Source organism: Rousettus aegyptiacus, unplaced genomic scaffold (genome assembly GCF_014176215.1).
Source record: "Rousettus aegyptiacus isolate mRouAeg1 unplaced genomic scaffold, mRouAeg1.p scaffold_m13_p_17, whole genome shotgun sequence".
Classification (NCBI taxonomy): Eukaryota; Metazoa; Chordata; class Mammalia; order Chiroptera; family Pteropodidae; genus Rousettus; species Rousettus aegyptiacus.
This window is the reverse complement of record NW_023416292.1, coordinates 8,880,415-8,903,429: the sequence shown is the minus strand read 5'-3', so window position 1 is coordinate 8,903,429 and position 23,015 is coordinate 8,880,415. Positions and strand designations below refer to the sequence as shown.

General features: G+C 55.0%; 1 long non-coding RNA gene across 4 annotated transcripts in view; it reads left to right on the top strand.

Moving 5' to 3' along the window:
- LOC107521644 overlaps positions 1–23,015 on the top strand; it is a 98,288-nt gene that overhangs the window by 68,674 nt on the left and 6,599 nt on the right. For all 4 annotated transcript variants that reach the window (XR_004955109.1, XR_004955110.1, XR_001599614.2 and 1 more), the window contains exon 4: positions 18,118–18,192. This is a non-coding gene — a long non-coding RNA (uncharacterized LOC107521644). The remainder of the gene's footprint in view (positions 1–18,117; positions 18,193–23,015) is intronic.

Below are 23,015 nucleotides of genomic sequence, written 5' to 3'. Positions count from 1 at the left end.
TCGGGAGGAGGTTGTGGATGAATTTATGCCTGGGTGATTAGAGAGGGAGCTTTGATAGAGGAGAAGATGGCAGGTTGAAGGAATGGTGAGGTCAGCAGGAAGGAAGTAATGTGAAGTACAGAATCTAGAGGGGGAGCAAGGAGGGGAAGCAAGGCAGGGCAGAGGGGACCCCCACTTCTCAGCCTGGAGTTCATGCCATGCAGGTTCCCAGGAGGCTCCGTGTCCCAGGCTCATGGACTTGCCAGTGGCTGGGCCTCGTGATGGACACGTGTGCCTAACCTGAAGGAAGTCCCGGGTGGTCTGACCTAAAGGAAGCTGTGGGGCAGAGTTATGGCAAATGAAATTCTTCAGGGTTTTTCCTGCCCTAGTCACCTTGCTAATGTCCCTCTGAGCGGCCCTGGAGGCGGCGTGGTCCTGGTGCCCAGCACCGGGCGGAAAGTCACGAGGCCTTCAGATCCACAGCTCACCCCCACCCTCCCTGCTCCATTCAGGCTCCTGCTTGAGGCCAGCCAGGGAAACGGGTGGTTCTGGTCCCTTGGGCACAGGTCCCAGGGTCACAAAGCCGCACAGCATCTCTCTAGCTCATGGCGTCATCTCTCAGTTACCGTATAGTAGGGCTCTCGTGGCCCCCACGGTGTGCATAGGTCTCTAACCTCCATGAATCTTTCCAACTGGTTGGGCCAGATGCGGGAGTTGGGCTTCTGGTCCATTAAATTCCTCGCCCAGGAAGCTATGGTGTGAGGCTCCCCTGTAATCTGTAATATATTTCAGAGCTGCCCAGGAAAGATTTTATCAGTTAGACATTAGGACTTTCATAGATGATCCTACTAAATTATGTGCACAAACAAGAAGCTAAAGGAGTGTAGAGAACGCCTACATTGGCCTGCTTCCCCAGCAACGTAAGAAAGTTTTACCCCTAAGAAGCTTATAATCTGGAAGAGGGGGTGGGAATTAAGAAAATGAACGTGCGCTTGAAAAGAAAGCGCAGAGAATAATTAAATATTAAAAGGCGTGATGCTTGCTGATTACAACTGGACTGTAATGTGGCTCACGCAGTCAGTTCTGTGTCAGAGTTCACCGAGAACCGGGGGACACGGAGACCAGAGCCGGGCCTGCAGGGCGAGGGTTCGGATCCATGGAGAAAGGGACGGAGCGTTCCCAGGACGAGGAATGGCGCACATGAGTAGCGTGCGCTGGACAGGAGGCTGGGACTAACCAAATACAGGATGATAGGATTGGTGGGGCGCTGGGGGGCATTTGTGAAGTCTCTGCACACCCAGCTCCAGGAATTAGGGACGATGGAAAGGACAGGCATGGCGAAGAGGCAGCTGAGGTAATTTCCAGCGATCGCTGGTCACCAGGAGGCCAGGGAGGCTGAGTTTTCTGTGGGGTGACTGACTTGAGAGCTGAGGGAACCACTCTTCCTTCCGGTACTGCCCCCCGGTGGGGCAGCAGGGACTCCATCAGCCCCATGGATCAGAGACGGTCACCTGCTCCCCTGTGTGACTGAGGCGGCCAACCTGTCACAGGCCCCAGGGGGGCACTGCAGGGCTTTGCACAGGGAGCGGCAGGATTCAGCACCGCCACACACATTCAGGGGTAGTTGTTCTCCATGCCTATGCAAAGTACCACAGAGAAATGGAGATAAGTAAGGACAGCTTCCTGTCCCCCAGGGAGTCACAGTCTAGGGAAGAAAACTCAGATTAATGCACTAAGAAGCCGGGTGTGGCTTGTATTCACCGGTCCTGGGGGAAGGGGTGGAGGACAGGGATCCCCACAGGACTGGAGGAGGCACCTCTGAGGAGGGCGTGGGGCGCCGCACCTCAGAGGATGATGGCCGGGGAGGGAGATTCTGGAGCGAGAACAACCGCTCAGGCGCAGGGGCCGCGGGGTATGTGATCTGCCCACAGAAGGGCCGGGCGGCCTTGGCGAGGGGCACAGGGTCGAGGGCCAGGCTGGTCCGACATGTGAGGGAGGCTGAGGACGGAGGAGCGGGGGTTAAGGCACGTGCTGAGTGCCAGCTAGCAAGAGGCCCAGAGAAAGAAGGGCTTAGAGGGGGGGTCCGTGCAGCATCCGGGGAGCCCCTCCCCCAAGCTGGATGTTGGGGGCACATGGAGGAACCGGACAGACCGGCATTAGCAGTTGGCAGACTAGTGGAGGAGGCTGGAAACAGCAGCTTCTGCTCACCACAGAAAGTGCTCCCTGTGGGAGCACAGGGCAGGGTGGGGGTTCCCTGGGCTGGGGCTAGAGGAGGTTTCAGGCAGCGCAGTCAGCATGACAAAGTAGGTGATGCCAGAAGAGGACGAGGCTGGGGGAACAGCTGGGCGGTGTGGCCATAGCCGTGGACTGTGTGCGTGTGTGTGTGTGTGTGTGTGTGTGTGAGAGAGAGAGAGAGAGAGAGACAGAGAGACAGAAAGAGAGACAGAGAGAGACAGAGACAGAGAGACAGAGACAAGAGAGAGACAGAGACAAGACAGAGACAGAGAGACAGAGACAGAGCGAGAGCTCTGGGAGGTGAGGCTAGAACATTGGGGCCACATGGGAGGCCTTCACCTGTCCCTCTTAAGCCGTGAGGACATCAAGAGTTTCTGAGCAGGACCATGACCAGAGCTGCATGTGAGGAAGTGAGTTTTGACAGCTGCTGCCGGAGAAGGGTGGAGGAGACAGAGCCGGGAGGCAGGGATGAGTTAGGCGTTTGGCGCTGCCGTCCACAACCGCACCAGGTGCAGCTGACACAGGGCCCAGGACACCAGCAGGAGCCCTCCCCGGGCTGCGGTCAACAGGCCTTACTGACCAGTGGGGCGGGAGGGGCAGCCGGGGAGGACTCAAGGGTGGCAGGAAGATTTCCTTGTTATAGAATGGGGTTGGGCCATGAACCAAGAGAGGAAATGTAAGAAAATAAATAGATCTCCAGGGGATAGGTGTGAGTCCCCTCTCAGAAGGTTCGAGTCTGAATTACTCGGGGCGCTGCCCAACAAGAAGTTGAAAATGCTGGAAATTAGGGCAGAGGTCAAGACCCTGAGGAACATAAATACTAAGGAAAAGGTCTAAATACTCGGGAAGAAAGCCTTCATGGAACTAAGACAACATCTAGGACGTGGCTGCAGGGGTCAGTGTGAGTTGCCCAAGGGTGGTGGCCATGGGGGAGGGAAGGGAGGGTCCCGTGTGAGAGACTCACATGGAAGGAAGTTCATGGGATGCTGGCGACAGTCTGAATATAGAGGGTGGCTCTAAACCTGGAATCATGTTGGTGCTTCATGGAAGAGGAGACATGGGGGTGGGGCGGCATGACCTTGGGTATGAACGTCTTTGATCTTAGGGAAGGTGGGCCATCGTTGTCAAGATGTCTGAGCCGAGTGCCCTAGCAGAGGGTTTCCACTATGCCTTGAAGAAATGAGAGGGAGCATCCAACCAAAAAGTGGCGGGCAGAAGAAGCAGAGACGGCTGATCCTGTAAGAGAATCCAGTCCCCAGGCCTCTGCTGTCGCCCGTCAGCCCATACCAGTGAGCGAGCATCGCCGCACTCAGCTCGGGCTTGCTGGAGAGTCGTGGTTCACACCAAACCCCACCCCCTCCCAGAAGCCGCCTCTCCACCTCCTCCCTCATCGTTTCCCGATGCTTCCTGATGTGCACTGGGATGTAAAAGGGCCGTCCAGGTGTGTGTCCTGCGCCCAGCAGACCAGGAGCTCTCTAGGAATGGGGACCGGTGTCCCCCTTCTTTGTGTTGCCCACAGCGTCGAGGAGAGGGCCCACGCATGCTAGGGGTGGGCATACGGTGTGATACTCAGTCTCCTAAGCAGACAAGCTTACTTGAGATCCCATTTCTTTACGGCAGGAATCTGGGCCAGGTCCTCTGGGTGTCAAGACTTGTGACCGCTCCAGACTTCCTGGTTCAGACATGGCCATTCAGTCCAGGTGGTAGTATAACTCACTTGGCTATCTACCTAATCAGCTCCAAAGGGGTGAGATGCCTGGGATTTGGGATGAAGGGTCAGGAAAGAGGTGTTTTATCTGGACCTACTCAGCCCACATGTCCTGGAGGCCCCATGTTATCAAATGTTTTCCAGTTCCTATGGCGACCAAATCACAGTGCCAAGATTTGTTATTGTTCCGGGGAGAAAAGGGAAGGGCCGTGGTGTGAGGGCTGACGTCTGGCCGTGTCCATCAGCTGGGCAGCTGAGTCACCCACCACAGACTGCCGTGTCCGTGGAGTCACTTCCCTGTGGTCTGAGGCTCCCACTGGCCTTCCCTCTTTGGTAAGAGGCCGGTCCTCGGTGTCCTTCTGTCAGCAAGCGTGGCCAAGAGGGCACCCCTGGGCACCGCAGGGGGCTAGAGGGTAGGAAGGTTCCCGAAGGGGGTGCAAACCTGCCTCCAGGGAGTGAGAACCGGTGGAGCGGGGCATGTCATTCCCTGTCCCTTCAGAGAACACATGTTTCTTCACAGACCGTTTCCAAGACCACTGAGCTATGGGCTTCTGCTATGACCTTGACCAAGTCACCTGACCTCTCTGAGCCTCAGTCTCCTATACAAAACGGGGAAACTGGTACTATCTTGTCAGCTTGTTATGGGAGAGAGATGAGATTATACCGAAAAAGTGCTCGGCACCCTACTTAGCTTTCTACAAAGCACTTGATAAATATGCACTTACAATTACTGCTTATTGGCCAGATGCTGGCCACACATCTGTAGACCACCCGGAAGGTGAAATAGAGGGAGCTCCTGCTGCTCCCCAAACGCGTGTGCGAGCCACCTGTCAGGCTGCCATGGGCAGCTGTGATGGACACGGCCACCCCCATCTGCCATCACCAAAAATGGAAATAAGCGGTGTCCATTGCTGACACACAGAAGGGAACAGAACAAGAGAATCAAAGGGTTGGCAAGGGCGTGGGGACAAAGAAGAGGCAGTGAAGCAGGCGTCCCAGACAGAAGGTGCTCAGGCCCCCCAGGGGTGCTCCAGGCTTCTGGACGCCCTTGCTCTGGGGCTGTGCTGGCCCGGTGCCTTCTGACGACAGCCTGGCTTTCCAGACAGAATTCCGCACCCGAGAAAGAGTGCCTACGGTGAACGTGGTTCGTGAACGTGGCTCTCCCGCCCACTGGATGGCTGCATCCTCACCGTGAGTGGCTGAATCAGCACCGGGGTACTTACGCTTCTGAGGTGGCATGAGTTGCCCCAGATTCCAGCCACCTCTGAGGCTTCTAAACACCTCAGGGTGTAGAAACCCAGCCCCTGGAATGCGATGACCATTGACAGGAACTCCCCCTACCCAGTGGAGCCAAGCCTTCCCCAAGGAGAGCCCTGGGAGACACATAGTTGGCAGTCATCCGATGGCCTGCATGGCATGTTCCATGTGGACCCCTGCTAGATGCTATAGCCAGGCCAGCTGAGAGCTGCCTCCACTGGGCTGGCCCTAAGCAATGCTTTTTGGACAGAAGATGGAGTCCTGTAAGTGGGTTGTGGAATCAGCGGGTGGGGCAAGCATTCTTAGCAGTTAGAAGAGAATCACACATATCAGAGTGCCTTAGGGGAATAAGGGTTAGTGTTCTTTCATGACTCATGTGTGTGGATACAGCAACAGAAGGATGGCACCTTCTGATTTGGTCATTGCAGGGGCTTTTAATAAAGGGACTATTTACAAAGACATGGCATGGTGCAGGAAATTCACGAGGGATCGTGCAGGGCCAGGGCTGAAAGCTGTGGGGCTTAGTTATCACCTTTAGTCTTCCAGAACTTGGAGACAGAGTAATATGGAGAGGACTCAGACAGGGGCTGTGATCATCAGCAGAGAGAGGAGGCCAGTGAGTCTCTGGCAACTTAATGGGCAATTAGTACTTACCCTCTTTCCTCTCCCCTCTCCTGCCGGGGCTGCCCACCAGCTGAACGCCAGAGAAGCCCGAGGGTAGGGAGCCAGACCGGATCCAGGCATGGAAAACACGCAGGACACGATGTGTGTGCATGGGGTGCAGTGTAAAATACACAGGGCCTCAGTGAAGTTTTTAAAGCCCTAGAAGCCTGCGTCGTCGGAATGGCCCGGCTCGCCAGCTGCTGCTGGAAGGGTTTGGGCGTGATGCTCGTGCGGGCGGGAAGCAGTGTTGTTGCTTCCAGCAGCAGCCGCGTTCTCCAGACCGGCTCCTGCCCGTGCCCGGGGAAACCACCTTCGCTCAGATGCCAGGCAGCGCACTGCAGCCCACAGTGTTCACAGGCTGTGGCCAAGGTCGGGAGGGAGGGAAGGAGCGGGGGAATGGGTGGGAGAAAGGAACAAAGGGGCCTGTGGTCAGTGACACCCACAAGCAGTTGCCTCAGCTCCTCAAGGACAAAGGGCAGAGTTCTATTTCTAGCTCCTGTGGGAGCAAAAGAAACCACGTTCTTGATATCCCCAGGCTTGCGGCTGGCTCGCTAATCCTTGGGCCATATGTGGTTGTTCTGGACTCATGCGGAACCATCTCTGAGCCTCGTTTCCACGGCCCACACTGTGCTGAGCCCACCACGGCTTGGTCACATGCTGGAGACCTCATGCTCTCCCAAGCAAGTGTGACCGGCCTCCAAGGCTGAGTTTCCTGAACCTCAGACCAGCCATCGTAAGCCTGGCTGTCACTCACCTCCAGATGCTCCAGCGAGAGCTGGGTGTGGAAGCACAGCCACACTCACGGAAAACCAGCCCCAGGTCCCAGAAGAGAGACTCTTCTGAAAAGGAAAGCATTTTTTTTTTTTTTTAAAGATAAACAGTGTTCAGGATAACAGAGACTCTCGTTTTGCCCTTGCTTTGTTCCTTGGGCAATAAAGGACAGCTCTGCCCTTTCCAGGCTGCGTTCCTCCCGGTTCACTGTCTCTGCTTAGGGCTGAGGTGTTCACTCAGCAGTTAATAAGGTAGAGAGCATTTTGCCCTTTGAACCTTCCTTCTCCTTCAGAAAAGCTCCACTTCGGCCACATTCCTGTTATGGATAAGGGCTGGGACATAGTCTCAAGGACACGGTTACACGTGGCTCTCAGACCCTGTCCTCTCCTCCACCCAAACCTGCAGGTCTTGGGTTAGAGCCTTAAATTAGGTTCCTTGACCCAGTTCCAACGTATGTGTTTGTGTGTTTGTGTGTATGTGTGTGTGTGGGGGGGGTCCCCACTCCTACAACAAGCAATTCTCAGACAGCAGCTGGGTGTCCGAGAATTCAGCTCAATTCTGACACTATCTACGAAGAGATAGCATCAGATACCACAGGTTAAGGGCTCAGTCCTACAAGACTCTCCCTGCCCCACTCAGATACTATCACCAGCACAGGCTGTTGCTACCTGTGCTTCTGACTGACTGGCTACAAATTGCAGGTTCCAGCGACCCCCTCCGCAAGTCCAGGCTGTCACCTGTGCTTCTGACCAACTGGCTATAAATTAGAGGTTCCCACAATCTCGTTCTCGGGTTCCGTTAATTTGGTTGAGCAGCTCACAGAACTCAGAGAAACGTTTGACTTACCACAAGTTTACTAACTGTGGGTATAACTCAGGAACAGCCAGATGGAGGAAATGAGGAAATGCATAGGGCAAGCTATGGGGAAGGGGTGCAGAGTTTCCATGCTCTCTGAGGGGACACTCTCTCCAGATCTCTACGTGTTCACCAACCAGAAGCTCTCAGAACCCAGTCCTCCTGGGTTTTATGGAGGCTTCATTACATGAGCATGATTGATTAAATCATCAGCCTTAGAGTTGATTCAACCTCCAGCTGTTCTCCCCTCCCTGGAGGTCTGGAGCTGGGACTGAAAGTTCCAACCCTCTGATCACATGGTTGGCTCCCTGGGCAACCAGGGCCCATCCTTAGGTTTCATCCAAAAGTCACTCATTAACATAACAAGAGACACCTTTATTGCTCTCATCGCTTAGAAAATTCCAAGCTCAGCGCCAGATCCCTTGCAAGACCAAATATATGTTTCTTATTATAAATCACAATATCTCAACCCTAGTGTTAGTTAGATTCTAAAGACACCCTAGGGAAATGTCATGTTTGCCAATGTCATCTTTTGTAAGCCAACCAACCGGAAAGTGGTTGCTCTACGACGGAATGGGATCCGTGTTTTCCCGAACGCTGTGTTCATCAGCGGTGACCAAGGACCCCTGGCAACCAGAGTGCCCGTGGCAGTGCCCGGTTGGCATCTCTCTGTTGCTTCACTTGATTCACCGCTGTGTCAAGATCCGCATAGTGTTAACTCCCTCTCTGCGCGCCTCGGCCTTCCAGCCACATGTGATAGGTGGTCGGTCATCTCCCTGGCGGATTTGGGGGAGCTCTTGGAAGGCAGTGGCTCTGCCTCGTTCACCTCATCTTATCCCCGTGGTCTGCGCCAGTGCCCGCGTGGTCACAGGGGCTCTGTAAAATATACGTGGGGTCAAAGAATCCATTAAACATTCATTCCAGCTAAGTTTTTCAATGTGGGAAAAAAATGAAGCGCTCGCTATGACTTTCAAAACTTTTTTTTTTTTTTTTGGCAATGAAAACCTTGATTCTAAGAAAATCTAACATAAGCCCCAAAATAAATAAAAGAAAAGCAACACACCCAAGTAAGGTTGCCAGGTTTAGCAAATAAAAATACAGGACATCCAGTTAAGTTAGAATTTCAGAAACCTAATTTTAAAAGTATAAATATATCCCAAAATTGCATGAGATATACTTGTGCTAAAAAATCACTTCTTGTTTGTCTGATGTTCAAGTTTAACTGGGTGTCCTATATTTTAACTGGCAGGCCTCACCCAGGTCCGGGCACACACTGGACCTGGGGCCGTGCAGTCCTGGTTTATGAGCCACTGTTTCAGAAGAAAAATCCTGACGCTCCCATGCTGCTTTCCTTCTCCCGGCCCTGGACCTGCTCTCCCTCTGAGCAGGGCCAGGGCCCAGCCACCTGTGGGATGAGAGGAAAGGCTGCTGCTAAAAAGGGACTCAGTTTCCTGAAGCCTCAGAGTGGTTTCGTTGATTTGTTGTTTTTCCAGAGTGCTTTTTAAGAGTCAGAATAACTGAATTGGCAACCAACATTTGTGACTAATAGCTATGCCAGTTCGCACAACCATTTCAAGCCAAACAGGTTTCTTCACACCTCGTTTTCACTTCCCTGACAGACTGCTGCCTGTTCTGTGCGGGCTCACGATGGTTCTCCTGCCTCTTTCTTTCTCCCTAACCCTCTCCTTCTGGGGTAACATCCAAACCAGTCTCCTTGGTTCTGCTGGGTGATCCCGTGGCCTCTGTGAAACCATTGTCAAGATGGTCAGGCACATGCTATACTCCTCCCCTCAAGAAAGAAGTGAAGGGGCTCCTCAGACAATCAGGTGAATTCCTGAATACCTTCCAGAATGAGCTCACTCTGGAGAGGGCGCAGGTGAATCTCCGTAGAAGGTGTCTGTTGATTTTTGCCTGAGCACATTGGCATGCCCTCCCTGATTGGGGCTGGGGGTGTGTGGTCTTGATGGGAGGCAGACAGTTCTCGAGGCTCGTTTGTGACCCAGGCTCAGCCCAGGGGATGCTCTTGCTTGGGGCCTTGTCTCTGGAGGGAGAAACGGACAGTTAGAGACGACACCTAGCCGTGGCAGTGGGGCCGGTACCAGCACCTGCCCCGGCACCCTAACCGGACTGAGTGGCCGGGACTGGGCTCCCAGCCGCCCGCCACCCTTGGTTACGCCCTGCCCGTTTTTCTGAATCTGGCTTCTGGTCAATTCTACGAACCATCCAATATCCTTTCCTATCAGTTCATTCTTCGCTAGAGTTACCCCCGGCGAGCTCCTGCTGTTTGCCAAGCTTGGAGGCCCCTCTTTGTTCCACACGGATCCTGAACGGCCCCATAGCAGAGATGGTCGTGGGTTGTTGAATGGTGGCCCCCAAAATATGTGTCCGTGTCCTAATACTTGGTACCTGTGAAGGTTCATTATTCAGAAGAAATATCCTCGTAAACGTAATTAAGTTTAGGATCTTGGAGAAGGAAATCCCCCTGGATTATCCAATACATTGACCAGTGTCCTTACAAAAGTGAGTCAGAGGGAGATTTGAGTCAAAGAGACACAAGGAAGAAGGCCATGTGAAGATAGAGGCAGAGACTGGATAATTGTTAAGGGATTCTGCCCCCCACCAGACGCTGGAAGAGGCAAGGGATGAATTCTCCCCTAGAACCTCTGTAGGGAATGCGGCCCTGCCGACGCCTTGGTTTCAGACTTCTTTCAGCCTCCAGAACTGTGAGGGAATAAATGTCTGTGGTTTTAAGCCACCAAGCCTGTGGCATTTTGATACAGCTGCCATAGGACATTAATAGACTCTGTAGATGGCAGGACCTCAGGGAGCTCCCATTCTCACAAGGGAAATTGGAGTGACATCAGAAAGAGGTGGGCAGCAGGGGCCAGGGACCGGAGCCAGGCTGGCCGCTCTGGTAGAGGAGAAGTTTGAACAGAAGGCTGGAGGGATCATCAGCTTAGCAGAGCAGGAAGGGCAGAGCGTTTCAGAAAGAGGCTGGTAGGCATGAACACCAGGATGGGGAACGGGCTCGTTTTCTAGTCTCTAAAAAGCAGCAGAATCTGTGCTGGGGATGGTTGAATGAGAGGCAAAGGCCGGTGAGCATGGCCTTGATATTTATAAAGTCAGAATGATAATTTGAACACTTGCCTGTGATTTCGAATTAGGCCAAAACAGTTGAAATCAAAATTGTATCTATGCCCTGACCATAACCACAAATGTACATATATGTGTGTACATACACACGTATATACATTCATACATTCATAGAGATAGCACAAAACATAAGAAAATTATGGGATGGACTTGTGAATTATTTTTCTTTCGTTTTTATTGTTACTGAAGTCGCAAAAATTTAATAAACAAAAGAAACCTAAAATGAGAAATTTGACCTCAGTATAGAAACAATGAGAAGTTACTGGATGTTCTTGAGGAAGGCGGCGTGGGGTGGGGTGGGGTGGGGTGGGGAAGAGAAGAGGTGATCAAAGTCGGGGCTACGGAAGGCAGTTGGGGCAGCCCCGCGCATGACGGGGAGCGAAGATGGAGTGGCAGAGGCCAGGAGACCCGCGCAGGGGCGAGGTGTGGCAAGGTGCAGTGATGTGTGAGGACAGAGCCCGCAGCCCGGTGCCCCCAGCCTAGCTCAGCACCCTGTCCCCGGCCAGGCCCGATGCTCATCAACACTCCACTGCCCTCTAGTGGCCAGATCTGGTAGCCAGTCAAGCCTTTGCCACTGACTCCTTGAACAGTGAACGGGAGAGTGATGTGGGGGCGTGGAGAAGGAGCTCCCAGCTCTATCAGATCAAGGAATGCTTCCCAGGATACACGATGCTTTCACTGAGCATGGCGGTTCTTTACAGTGGGGCCAGCCCAGAGCCGGCAGGGCAGTGACAGACAAGACACTGGGAACAGCGGAGGCAAAAGCATGAAGGCTCGAGAGTATGTTGCATCATCAGGGAAAGTAAGGCGTTTGATAGGGCTGGAGAGCAGGGCATGGAGGGGCTGGCGAGAGGCTGAGAGGTGAGCTGAAGCTGTGCCTCCAAGGGAGTCTGAAATGCATGGTGGGCAGCGGGAAGCCTTCCAAGGGCCTATGCTGAGAGGGATGAAGGGAGGTAACATTGTCAAATTGCACTTTAAAGAGATCGTTCTTGAGAAAGTGTGGAGTGTGGAACATGGGTAGAGCTGGTGGGAGAGAAACCAGTTAGTCCAGGTGAGAGAAGCCAAGGTCCTGAGCTAAGCAGCGTCAATGGGGCCGGAGAGAAGATAACTCATCCATTCTTTCCTTATTCGTTCATTCAAGACATGTGCTAGGATCAGCATGTGATGCCGAGTCACAAAGCTGCACCCGGCCCCCCAGGCGCCCACACTTCCACCCACAGAGCGGGAGGGAGCTGCTGACCCGCCACATATTTTGAGCCCCAGAATCTTGACAGCAGTTCAGAGAGACCTACAACGCCATGCCGGGGGGCTTTCGCTCCGGGCTTTGCCAAACCCACATGAGAGGGCTGAAGGCACCCCGAGGGTTGAGAACTACATCCGAAGGCCTTGGCCCTCCGCCAGCTCAGTGTCTGCGCTCCCTCCGGCGGGCCTCGCAGGGGGAGAGGAATGTCAACGCGGCCCTGGCCCGCTGAGGACAGGGGTGAGGGGCGAAAGGCTGTCAACGCGTCTTGTGAAGACAGGCACAGGCAACGGCGGCCGCGGGCATGCGGTTTAGACGATGACGTTATTGGGTGTCGTCCTGGGGCCACAGCCCCCCCTCCTTGGGTGGGAGTGCTTCGAATCAGCCCCACTGTCGACCTCTCGTGGCGCAGGGGTCTTCGCTGCCGTGCAGCATCTCCGGGGTCTTGACCTCTCCACCCCTGTAACACCACGTGGCACAAGCCGCGCTGTGCTTTCCACTGACCATCGCTGGCGTGAGTTGGAGCGTGATTTGGGCAGGTCAGCAGCCTTCCTGTCGGGCATCCACGAGTGGCATGTTGATTAGGTCGCCTCCGTGAGAACGACATACGATTATGTCCCCATTTTACAGTTGAGGAAATCGAGGCATAGTGATGCGACTCGCCCGCAGTCATACGCTGAGGTGACGGAGCCAGGACTGGGAGGCCGGCTCCCGAACCTATGCTCTTAGACCCCTGCTGCTCCCCACGCTTCGTGCTGGTCGCACGATGCCCAGAACCGCTCTGGGGGGTGAGCTCCTTTTAACTATCCTCCGTCCTGTTCGCCGCCCTCATTCGACCTGTTTCACACTCCCCGACAGCCATCTTACTGTCCAACAAATCCCAATTCAGTATCACTTCTGAAGACAGGCACCTCTGCCTTCGCCCCTGGAACCTTCTCTTTCTGTTCAGAGTTTGTGTTGGCCACCGTGTCTGCGTTTTCAGGAGGTTCATGGGTGCAGACTCCCCTGTAAGACTTACAGGACGGCGCGGCCTCTGATCTGAGGAAGTTTATGTCCAAAGGGGAGTCGAGACAGATGAACCGGTCAGCGCAGTGCAGTGGTCACCTTCTCCACTGTTCGGCCGCCCATCCGTCAGCATGGTCAGCTAGTGTTTGTTAAGCTGTGAGTTGCCACATAGTTGAGAGGGAGCCATGCGGGGTGTCCTGCCTCTGACTAGATGGGGGTGGGCCAGTGGGAACAAGGTCAGAGCTGGTTCAGCTCTAGGAGGATAGGGGTCACAGGGCAATAGCATGCTGCCTAGAGACATGTGTCCCCGGAGCATCTTTTTATTTTTTTATAAACGGGAATGGTGATAACTATGTAAGTTCTTAGTCGCATCACTGAGATGACCATGAGAAGAGGTGGCACTGAGAATTAGTCCAGCCCTGGCGAGCTGAGGATCTTCATAGGGAATGAGGGAAGGGAGTTATCTTGGTTCAAAACCGGTGACAAAATAGGGCTTTGAATTTTTCTGAACTAGGTGCCCGCCTGCCATGGTGCTTAGCCCATGTTAATGGTGCCGCCATGACTTGGGGGTGGGGGGCGGTGCCCAGCCTGAGACTTCCCTGCTCTGAGCAGATCCTGGGGAAGGCCTTTGGTCCAAGCTCAGTCCTGGAGCAGGGGAACTGGGTTCAAGACTATCCTTGGAGTTAAATGAGCCGAGACAGGGGAACTGGCATCAGGCCAGCACCACCCTCATATGTGAAGAGATTTTGCAGGTTTGCGGTTTCAAGTTCCCCTCATGCCTTTCATCCTCTCAACAGATCAGCCCAATATTATTCCAATTTTAACTGAATCAGAAAATAGGGCTTAGGATGACTTGCCTAAAGGCACGTGGCCAGCTAATGGCCAGGTTGAGACTAGACCCCAGATGCGGGAGCCCAGAGCTGGTCCATCTCTCGTGGCGTTTGGAAGCACAGGGCCCAAGGGCTGGGGTGGGAGCCAGGGTCAGGCCAGTAGCTCAGCGGACCAGACCTGGCAGTTCTGAGCCCGAGGACACATGGAAAATGTCTCGACGGATTAAAACAGTGTCCGGTGGCAGCATACAGGAGCTATGTCCTCTCTTTTTCATAGCTTGCGGTATTGATCAGAGTTTTCACATAAACAGGCTTTACATTTATAATCAGACAAAATAATCACATTATTCTTTGGAGGAGACTGGGGTGGAAGTCTGTGTGTAACCACGTGAGGGCCCTTCGCCCGCTGGCGGCTGCTTATGTGGAGGAGCCTCTGGTCTCATAACACCTGCGCGTCCCCGGTACTCTTCCTGGCGATGTCTCCGGAGTGCCAACCTCCAGTTCTGCTGGCTCAGTCCACTTTCTGGAAATCTCAGCTGCCCTCCCTGTCCTTCAAGGGCTTTCCAGCAAACCTTTGCGCTCAGTTCCTTGGCAGAAGATTGGGGATCACATGGCTGAGTGACTGGCATTTTCTGAATCATGGAATGGAAAGAAACACTACACACAAAAGCGCCACACAGGGCCCCTGTCGCGAGCCTAGTTAACAACATGGCGTGGGGCGTGATTCATCTGGGACGGGGGCAGCGCCGTGCTCATCTTCTCCAGTGACTGGCGGGGCTTCTCAGACGGGGGGTTGGGGGAGCAGCCCCAGCCCCTCCCAGGCACACCACAGAGCCCAGCAGCCTGCTCCCCAGGGTCTGGGGCTGCCAGGGGCTGCCAGAGAGGTGTCTGGGGAGGGTGCAGACAGAGGCTGGGGATAGAAAGTAGAAGGGTGGAAGATCCAGGTTGAGGGGTTTAGGGGAGGAACTAGGTAGACAGCTATGCGGTCAGCCTCTCCTGAAAACTAGAGAACAGGTTCTGACTTCTCCATTCCACATCTCAGGAACACGCCCCAGGGCCCACCAGCGACAGGAGACACATCAGAATGGACCTAATAAATAATGGACATGCTCATGGGGCCTCGACCAAGTCCAGGCATGGTCTAAGCCCTCGACACGTGCTATCACACTTTATCCAGCCAACAGCCCTATGAGAAAGTCAGTGAACCCATTTCGTGGATGAGAACATTCTGCACAGAAACATAAAGTAACTTACCCAAGGTCATGTGACCATTATAGAGAATTCTACTCCAAGTCATCAGCTCCAAAATCTACGCTTCCTACAGGCCAGGCACTGCCCTTCATACATGGTATGTGGTTGAATCCTCACGGCAACAATGCCAAGAAAGGATTATTATTCCTGTTTTAAAGATGGGAAAATCGAGGCCCAGAGAGCTTAAGCATGTTGCCCAAAGTCACATAGTTGTTACTTGGTGATGTAGGGACTCGCCCAGCTCTGTCTGACTACAAAGCCCGTGATCTTCTCCATGACATCTGTGTCCTCGTTTTCTGAGACAGTGTTCACCTGTCCCCTGTACCCCCACCCACGGTTTGGACTGGCTAGAGCTTGACCCAATCGTAGTACCCTCTTGGTTGTTCTACACAAGGGCCTCCCTCGTCGGAGAGGGCGGAGAGAGTCCGTGTGCCAGGGATAGTGGGACGAGGGCACCAGGGTGGACTGCGAGAGTCCTGCGCAGGTGGGAAGGACGAGGGAGGTGAGGCAGGGCTGGCTGGCCGGCAGGTCCAGTGGTTCTCACCACGGTGGCGGTCCGGGTGGGGTGCGGAGGGCGACTCCCAGAACCTCTCCCCACACCCAGTGCTATGCTTTACCCATGGACCACCTCCCTTTGGGGTCGGCCAGGAACTGACAGGTAAACAGGGGATCCAAACTCCTAGTCCACAAGCCACATAGATAGATTAGACATTGATTTTGCTTGGCCGGATTTACTGCTCTTGTTGTTACTTAAAGTTGATGTCTTTAAGAAAGACGCGTGTTCTCCAGTTTGCCACAGTTGCCACCATTCCCCATTGCCTTATACCCTCCCGGTCAGTCAAGTGACTGTGCTGCTGGGGCTCCCGATGACGCTAGAGTTTGAGACTCTTGAGATGTGAAGTAATTCGGTGTCAGCATTTCACCTGGGAAAAAAAATACACATGCCTCCTGGACCGAAACGAGGACACTGGGGCACTGGGAAGTGACAGTCAGGTCCCCGGCGGCTTTTGGAGCAGAGTCCGTTGTAGCTGGAGCAGAGCCCAGAATTTATTAAGGTTTCTGCCTCTCTGGGATCTGGACCTTGCCCTGTGTATTAGTTTCCTGTGGCTGCTGTAACAAAATGCCATAAACTTAATGGCTTAAAACAATACCAGTTTATGATCTTACAGTTCTGGAGGCCAGATTTCCAAAATCAGTCTCGCTGGGCTAAAATCAAGGTGCCTACAGGCTGGATTCCTCCTGGATGCTCCAGGGGAGAGTCTGCGTGCCTGCCCCTCTTCAAGCTTCTGGGGACCATCTGCATTCCTTGACCCATGCCCCCTGGCTTCTGTCATGCCTCCTACTACTACTGTCTGACCGTCCTGCCTTACAAGGACCCCTGTGATTACATTAGGGCCCACACAGATAAAACCCAGGATACTCTCCCCATTTCAAGGTCCTTAATCACAACTGCAAAGTCCCTTTTGCCAGGGATCAGCATGGGGACATTTTGGTGCGCGGGGCATTTTCTGTCTCTCATATGCTAGTGTGGGAGGGCTGACGGTTATGTTCAGATGGTGGCAAGACCAGGGCTCAGCAGCATGGGCGGACCCACCTGTCCTATCCCAGAGCACAGCCACCCCACCCAGCTGGTCGTCTGAGTAGACGCCCAGGCAATATACTTGTGAGCTTTGCACCCCATGGCCAGTCTCTAACCCCAGCAGCATGATCTGCCCTGGAAAACACTGAAAGGAGTTCTCCTGTCCGTCTCCGTTCCCCTCGGCTGTACGCCTCCCAGCCTGACACAGGGGCGACCCAGAGCCATCCTACCCCCAGAAGGAGTCCCAGGGCCACAGAGGCGGGTGAGAGAGATGCCCTCATCACCCCCAGCGTGAGGACAGGGAACCGAAGCTCAGCGTGTCGGCACTGTCTCAGGCGGTTCTAGCAAGGACGGAAGCACATGCAAAGCGGGAGCTGAAGGGGTTGACGGAAAGACCGTGTACAGAAACGTGGGCAGCGTCAGGGAACCAGCAAGGGCTGGTTGGTGCGCCCCCGGGCAAAAGCCGTTGCCACCCTAGGTGCCACAGAGAAAGGGGCGGGTTCCGGGATCTGGGTGAGCCACGCAGCTGGTGTCGCTGTCGCCGTCGGAGAGGGCTGCTCACGAGCAGGGAGGCGGGAGGCTTCGGGGAGAAAGCAGTGCTGCCCGCCCCAGCCCAGGCTATTGACTCTGGACCTCGCCTTTCATCCAGCTGAAGCCGGAGGAGGGGGCAGCTCGGGCCAGCCCCGGGGGGCGGGGGAGGGGGGAGGGGGCGGGAGGCGAGCGGGGCTGGGCAGACAGAGAGCAGCTCCAGCGTCTTCCTCCAGGTCGAACAGCCAGTGCAGAGCTGGCTTCTCACTGGTTCTTATCAACCCAGAGGAAGAGGTTTCCTGCAGGCGGACAGTTTGGCCTTTTGCTTTTCAAATCATTTCATACTGCAAAGTCCCCTCTCCAGCTTTTCTACCCCATCCTACTCCCTGCCGGAGAAAACCACCCCTGGGTTCAGGTTCCCCACCCAACGCCACTGCTTGGTTTGACTTCAGTTAGTCCACACTGGACTCCATTTCATCCGGGTTTAGGCGAACCTGGAAAGCGAACTCTGCAACAAGCAATAACTTAGAAAACCTAACCGTGCGACCCACGTCAAGAGAGCTGGTGCGAGGTTACCCGTGGCTCTGGGTCACTCAGGCAGATGCCAGCACAAAGGCAAGCCTGAGGTCATCGTTTTATAGGCTTGAAGTTAGAGGCGGAGACTGTCACACGGAAATGTGGAAATGTGGCGTGATAATACCCACACCCACAGGTAGAAGGACATGTAGATAAACATCCTTGGCTTTCTCAAATTAGGAATTGTTTTATTGGGCCTGGCTTCAAATGGGGCCAAAGGCCATTGGTGGGGAGGGAGGAGGATCTTCCTCTTTGTATATTTCTTGCTTGTATTGTTTTCTTCAAGTAGGAATGACTTCAGTAATACCACGGTGTTCAGAGCACCTGGGCCTCACTGCCTTCCTGACCCCTGGTCCTTTGTAATGCTGACAGGTCTTCCCTGGGCAGACAGGGAAGGATGGGGGGTGGGATGGGAAGAGGAGAGGACTGTGGGCCTTAGCTCTGCTCCTGGGACCTGCAAACCTGTTATTTCACATTCCTTTGGCAGGTCACCTGACGTCATGTGCAGCTCCTGATCTGCCACCTGCTTCTTTCTGGGGGCATTGCCCACCCCGCCACTGAGGTGAGCTTCTCCTGTGTCCAAACCCCCCCTCCTCCTGGTCTCCCGCTCAGCGGACAGTCCCAGGCCAGGGAGGCCACATCTTGCCCCGTTTCCCCGGGGATGAAGGCTGGATTGGGGCAGGCAGGTCGGTTCAGCCAGTTGAAGGATGGAAATAAAGAGCTCCGTGTCCTGGGGCTGACTCTGAAAGGGAGGAGGGTGTCATGCCCAACAGAAAAGTCCTGCTGTCCCCAGAGACGCTGGAGCCATCCCGGTGTCCAGGGACACCCATTCCATTCTTGACGAAACGCCTGAAAGCCCTCCGCCTGAAAGCCCTCACAGCATCGGTGGTTCTGACTTCCCAATGAGCCCCTGCCCGTGGCCAAGCCGGTGACTGCAGTTCCTGTCAAGTTTGGCTCAGAGGCACCAGCCCAGGAGCTGCCCCAAATGCCCTGGGACAGCCCTGGCCTCATTGTCACCTGGGGACAGTGCCCAGAGCCACAGCAGCACCTTGCATGTGAACAGCATGTGACAGTTTTCAAAGCACGCTGGGCTCCACAGGATAACCCCGCAAGAAGGTGGGCACTGGTGAGGAAACTGAGTCACTTACCTAGGGCCCCCAGGGTGCCATGCTGGTGAGCAGGGCCAGAACTAGAGCTGGTGTCTTTGGACGCCCAGGCAAAGGGCACTTTGCTTCCGAAGGCAGGACTTCCTGGTGTCTGTCGCGCGTCTGGAATCCCCAACACCCCTGCGTCTGAGAACCAGAGAAGCACTGGTCCCATGTCCCCCCACACTCCCGATTCAGCTCTCATGAGACATTGCACACGAGGCCCTGCGTCACCCTAGTCACTGCCATCTCCAACTGATGACAGGTGGTGGGCTCAAGGCTGGAGCCCTGAAGTGACATGGCCACTGCGGTCACCTCCCTCCCCTAGGGCCCCTGGTTGAGGACCTAGAGGTTCCTTTTGACGCAGGACAGGGCAACTTTCCTGGGGGTAGGGCAGAGGTAAGGGTGGGGGGAGCTCAGGCTCTGCACTGCAAGAGAGAGAGACAGACAGACAGACAGAGAGACAGAGAGACAGAGAGAGACAGAGACAGAGACAGAGACAGAGACAGAGAGAGAGAATGCACCCCATGCTGGTGAGAGTCAAAAAGAAAGTTCATCAGGGAAGGGGTGACGCTCCCCAGGCAGAGCGAGGTCTCCTCTCAGACGCAGAGAGTAAGAGACTTGGAGGGAAGAAGACAATGAATAAGGGACAAAGGACCACTTTCTCATTCTCTCCCCGAAATTCTGCCTGGAGCCCTGTTATCTCTTCCCCTGGGACTCCCAGAAAGTTGGTCAGGACCATAGATGGAGTGTCCAGAGGGAGGAAGAGAAGAAATGATTCCTGCCCTTGGGGAGCTCCTAATCGGATGGGGACACACACACACACACACACACACACACACACACACACACACACGCCAGCCAGACGCCTCCAGCTGTGCGGAGCAGCGCACTGGGCACTGGGCGAGTGGGCTCCTGGGGTGAGGGGGGCAGTGGTGGGGGGTGGGGGGCCCAGGCATGTCCGCCTGGACATCCTCAAGGGAGAGGCATGGGGTGACGCCAGAAGCTGCCATGCTGCCAGGGGGCAGGTCACACACGTCAGCCAGGGCGGCCAGGGCCAGGGGCATGCCGGGCATGCCGTGCTTGGTGCCCGAGGTGGTGGCTTCTGTTGGCGTGGGCGAGGGGAGCAGTGGGAGCCAGGCAGCCAGCCAGAGGGGACTCAGAACAAAGGCATCAATTCTGGGGAGGAACCAGCTGTACCCAGCCCCTGGGACGCAGTAATGTTAAATGACGTTTGAGCGAAGGGCAGAAAGGACAAAGGCAGACGGGGAGTGGACGCATCCATTCGGCTGAATGATACGCACTGTTGGGGGAGGAAAAGGGAAGATAAATCATCAGCGACTTTTTCCTTAGCTGAATAATTTTACTGAATAAGCTGTTTCCAGCTCGTAAACGTTAAACTCTTTAAAAAGAGATGGCGAGATGAGCTCCGGAGAGATGAGTTCAAGGAGCTTCCTGTCCTGTGTCACAGTTCCTGACAGTTTCTGAGGAGGAACCTACCCCCTGCCCCCGCTCATCCTCCCGGGAGCTGCAATCACCCAGCCACAAGGGCTTCCTCTAAGGGACACCTTCCCTCCCACGCACATAGCTGGGAGCCTGTGAACCGGAAAGGTAGGCTGGACAGAGCTTCCTGTGAGGACAGGCCCAGGTGTCCCGCAGGCAGTGACTGTCAGGCCTGGAATGTGAAGCTCATTGCGGGGACCCCCTTCCCTGGGGCTCCAGTGTGGGGCCTGCTAACCCGCACACCCCTTCCTCCCCATGGCAGGAAAGCCCTTGTCGACCTGAGAGTTGCATCCAACCACCTGAGGCCACTCCCCAGCCACATCCTCCTCTGAGCCCTAGGCGCAGGGCTTCCTGGAGCCACAACGTTTAACTGTGAACTCTGTTTACCCCCTTTCGGGACTGGCTGCGTCAGGCCCCCACCCTTTTCTGTCAGGTGGTGAGCGAGGGGCCAGGTCAAATTAGGTGCTCCTAAGCCATGAAGGCTGCGATGCGCCCTAGGGAAAGAACACATGTATCAGATAAGCTCTGTTCTCCTGTGAAAGGTTATGTATTTACTGGTACTCTGTGTCGTCCGGGCCCCACCCCGTCGGCTGTGCCGGCCGCTCCTTCAGCTGGACTTGGAAGGACAGGCAAACAAGAATGTCCAAGGCAGGGGTGGGTGTTCAGTCGTGTGTCAGCTCTGGCAGGGGCGATGGGGGTCCTAGCCGACCGGGGTTCCTGCCCCAGAGGTGAGAGCTAACAAAGCTGTGCAGAGTTCGGCCTCAGCTCCCGGTGTAACACGGGCCCGGCTGTACACCGCCCCCTAAACACTGTGAAACTTCTGTGGAGCTGCTGGGGGCTCCTCTGGCCCATGCCCGTGACCTTGGCAGAGTGGGCAGCAAATAGAGGGAGGCTTGAAGCCCTGAGCCCTGCAGGGAGGCTCGCTGAGGTGGGGTGGGGAGCCGTGGGGGAGGCTTGGGCCTGGGGCCCACGGTGCCACCACCCTGTCTAACTAGGTGTGAAGTGGGCCCCTCTGACCCAGGCTGAGAACCAGCCCACCACACATGATTCCTGTGGGGACACCAAATTCTGAATCCTGAACCCCCAGCCCGCAGAGGCGTGGGAGTCCAGGATGGTGGTAATTCAGGCGCCAAGAGGAGGGCGGAAGTTGCAGCCCAGAACCCACGGTGGCTGCCGTGCTGGCTCGAGGCCCTTTGCGGGCCCCGTCCCAGGCTGCCCCCTCGGGCCTCCAGAGCAGCCCCCTCGCCTCTCTGTCCCTTGCACATCACCCCGCCCCCCAACTCCTGCTGCCAGGGCCACGCCACTCGGCACACCGCTGGGCGAACAGAGCTTTGAGAACACAACCAACCGGCCATCACTATTCCTGGATTTCCTACTTGTAAATTCACCTACTCACTAAAACTCGTTACCTCCGAACCGAACCGGGGCTCGGGGCTCTTTTATGGTCATTGGCAGACACTTGCGGAGTGGTGAAAATCTGGGTTCCCTGCCGGGACATGTGCACCCGGGGTCCCCAGGTGATGCTCCACCTTCTCGTTCCGGCCCTCGTACTGGAAACGAGTGTCCTTTTCACAGTCTAGTCGGTACCATGCTTGTCTAATTTTCGTAGCTTTCGCTGGTGACTCCATAAGGCTCGTGCTGCAGGGCCGTCTGCTCTTCCTTTGCACGAGGAGGCTGCAGTGCGCACTGCGGAGAAACCGTGTGCATCAGACAAGCTTGGGTCAGGCATGAGCTACGGCGCTGTTGGCTGTGAGTTCAGGGTTAATGAACCAACAGTAGATGTATGAAACAGAAACACATGTCAAAATAAGGTTAAGTATTGATCAGCTGATGAAAAGTTTGTGTCCAGAGGCTAGCAGGAACCTAACCCTGAATTTTCTGTAGGGCGAAGTTTCGGCATTTGCCAATTCAGTGTTCCCAGCGACTTTGTAGAACATAACTACCATGAGTAATGAGAATCAACATCCAGGCGTATTCCTGGGCCCACTTGGATTTAGCTCATCAGGGTCTCCTGGGCTTGGGTCCCGCCATCTGTTTTCCAAAGCTCCACAGGTCGTTCGCACGTAGGGCCCGGGTGGGAGCCACTGCAGAGACGCCCGGAAGCACCCAGGTTAGACCTGCTGGGCCTGCCCGGATGGTCCCAGTGGCAGCCGCACAGCTGGGAGGTGATGTGCAGCGTGATGTGGTGAAAAGATCATAAGACTGGCTAGGTGTTAGGGATCTGAAGACTCTGTGACCTCAGGCAAGTCGTCTAATAGTCAAGGCCTCGGTTGCCCCACTCATAACAGGAAGATAGTTTTGCTCTGACATTCGGACACGTCTTGTGGTCTAAGGCACCAAGGGTCCACTGTTATCTTTTGAGAAAAACTCATTCCAAGAGAAAAGGTAGATGGTCTCAGCCAAGAGTGATGAGCACATTCCTGGGGACAGAAAGGAGAAAGGACAGCTTGAGGGACTGCTTAGTGTTAGCCATTCCGGTCATCCTCTAGCCTGGCCCTTGATGGCTGGTTCCTGAGGAAGGCTGGTTGCCCAAGAATTTCGGTGAGACCCCGGAGCCCATGGCCACCAGTGTTGGAACTGACATGTGGCCCCGGAAGAGGAAGCACATGTCTCCTCAAGGAAGGGCGCCATGGCTGTCCGGCTCACTCTGTGGTAAGCAGTACCTGCGCGGGCAGCATCCCACCCACCTGCCCCCTCCCCTGGCCGCCTGATGTCACATCGTCTCAAGCTTCGGAGG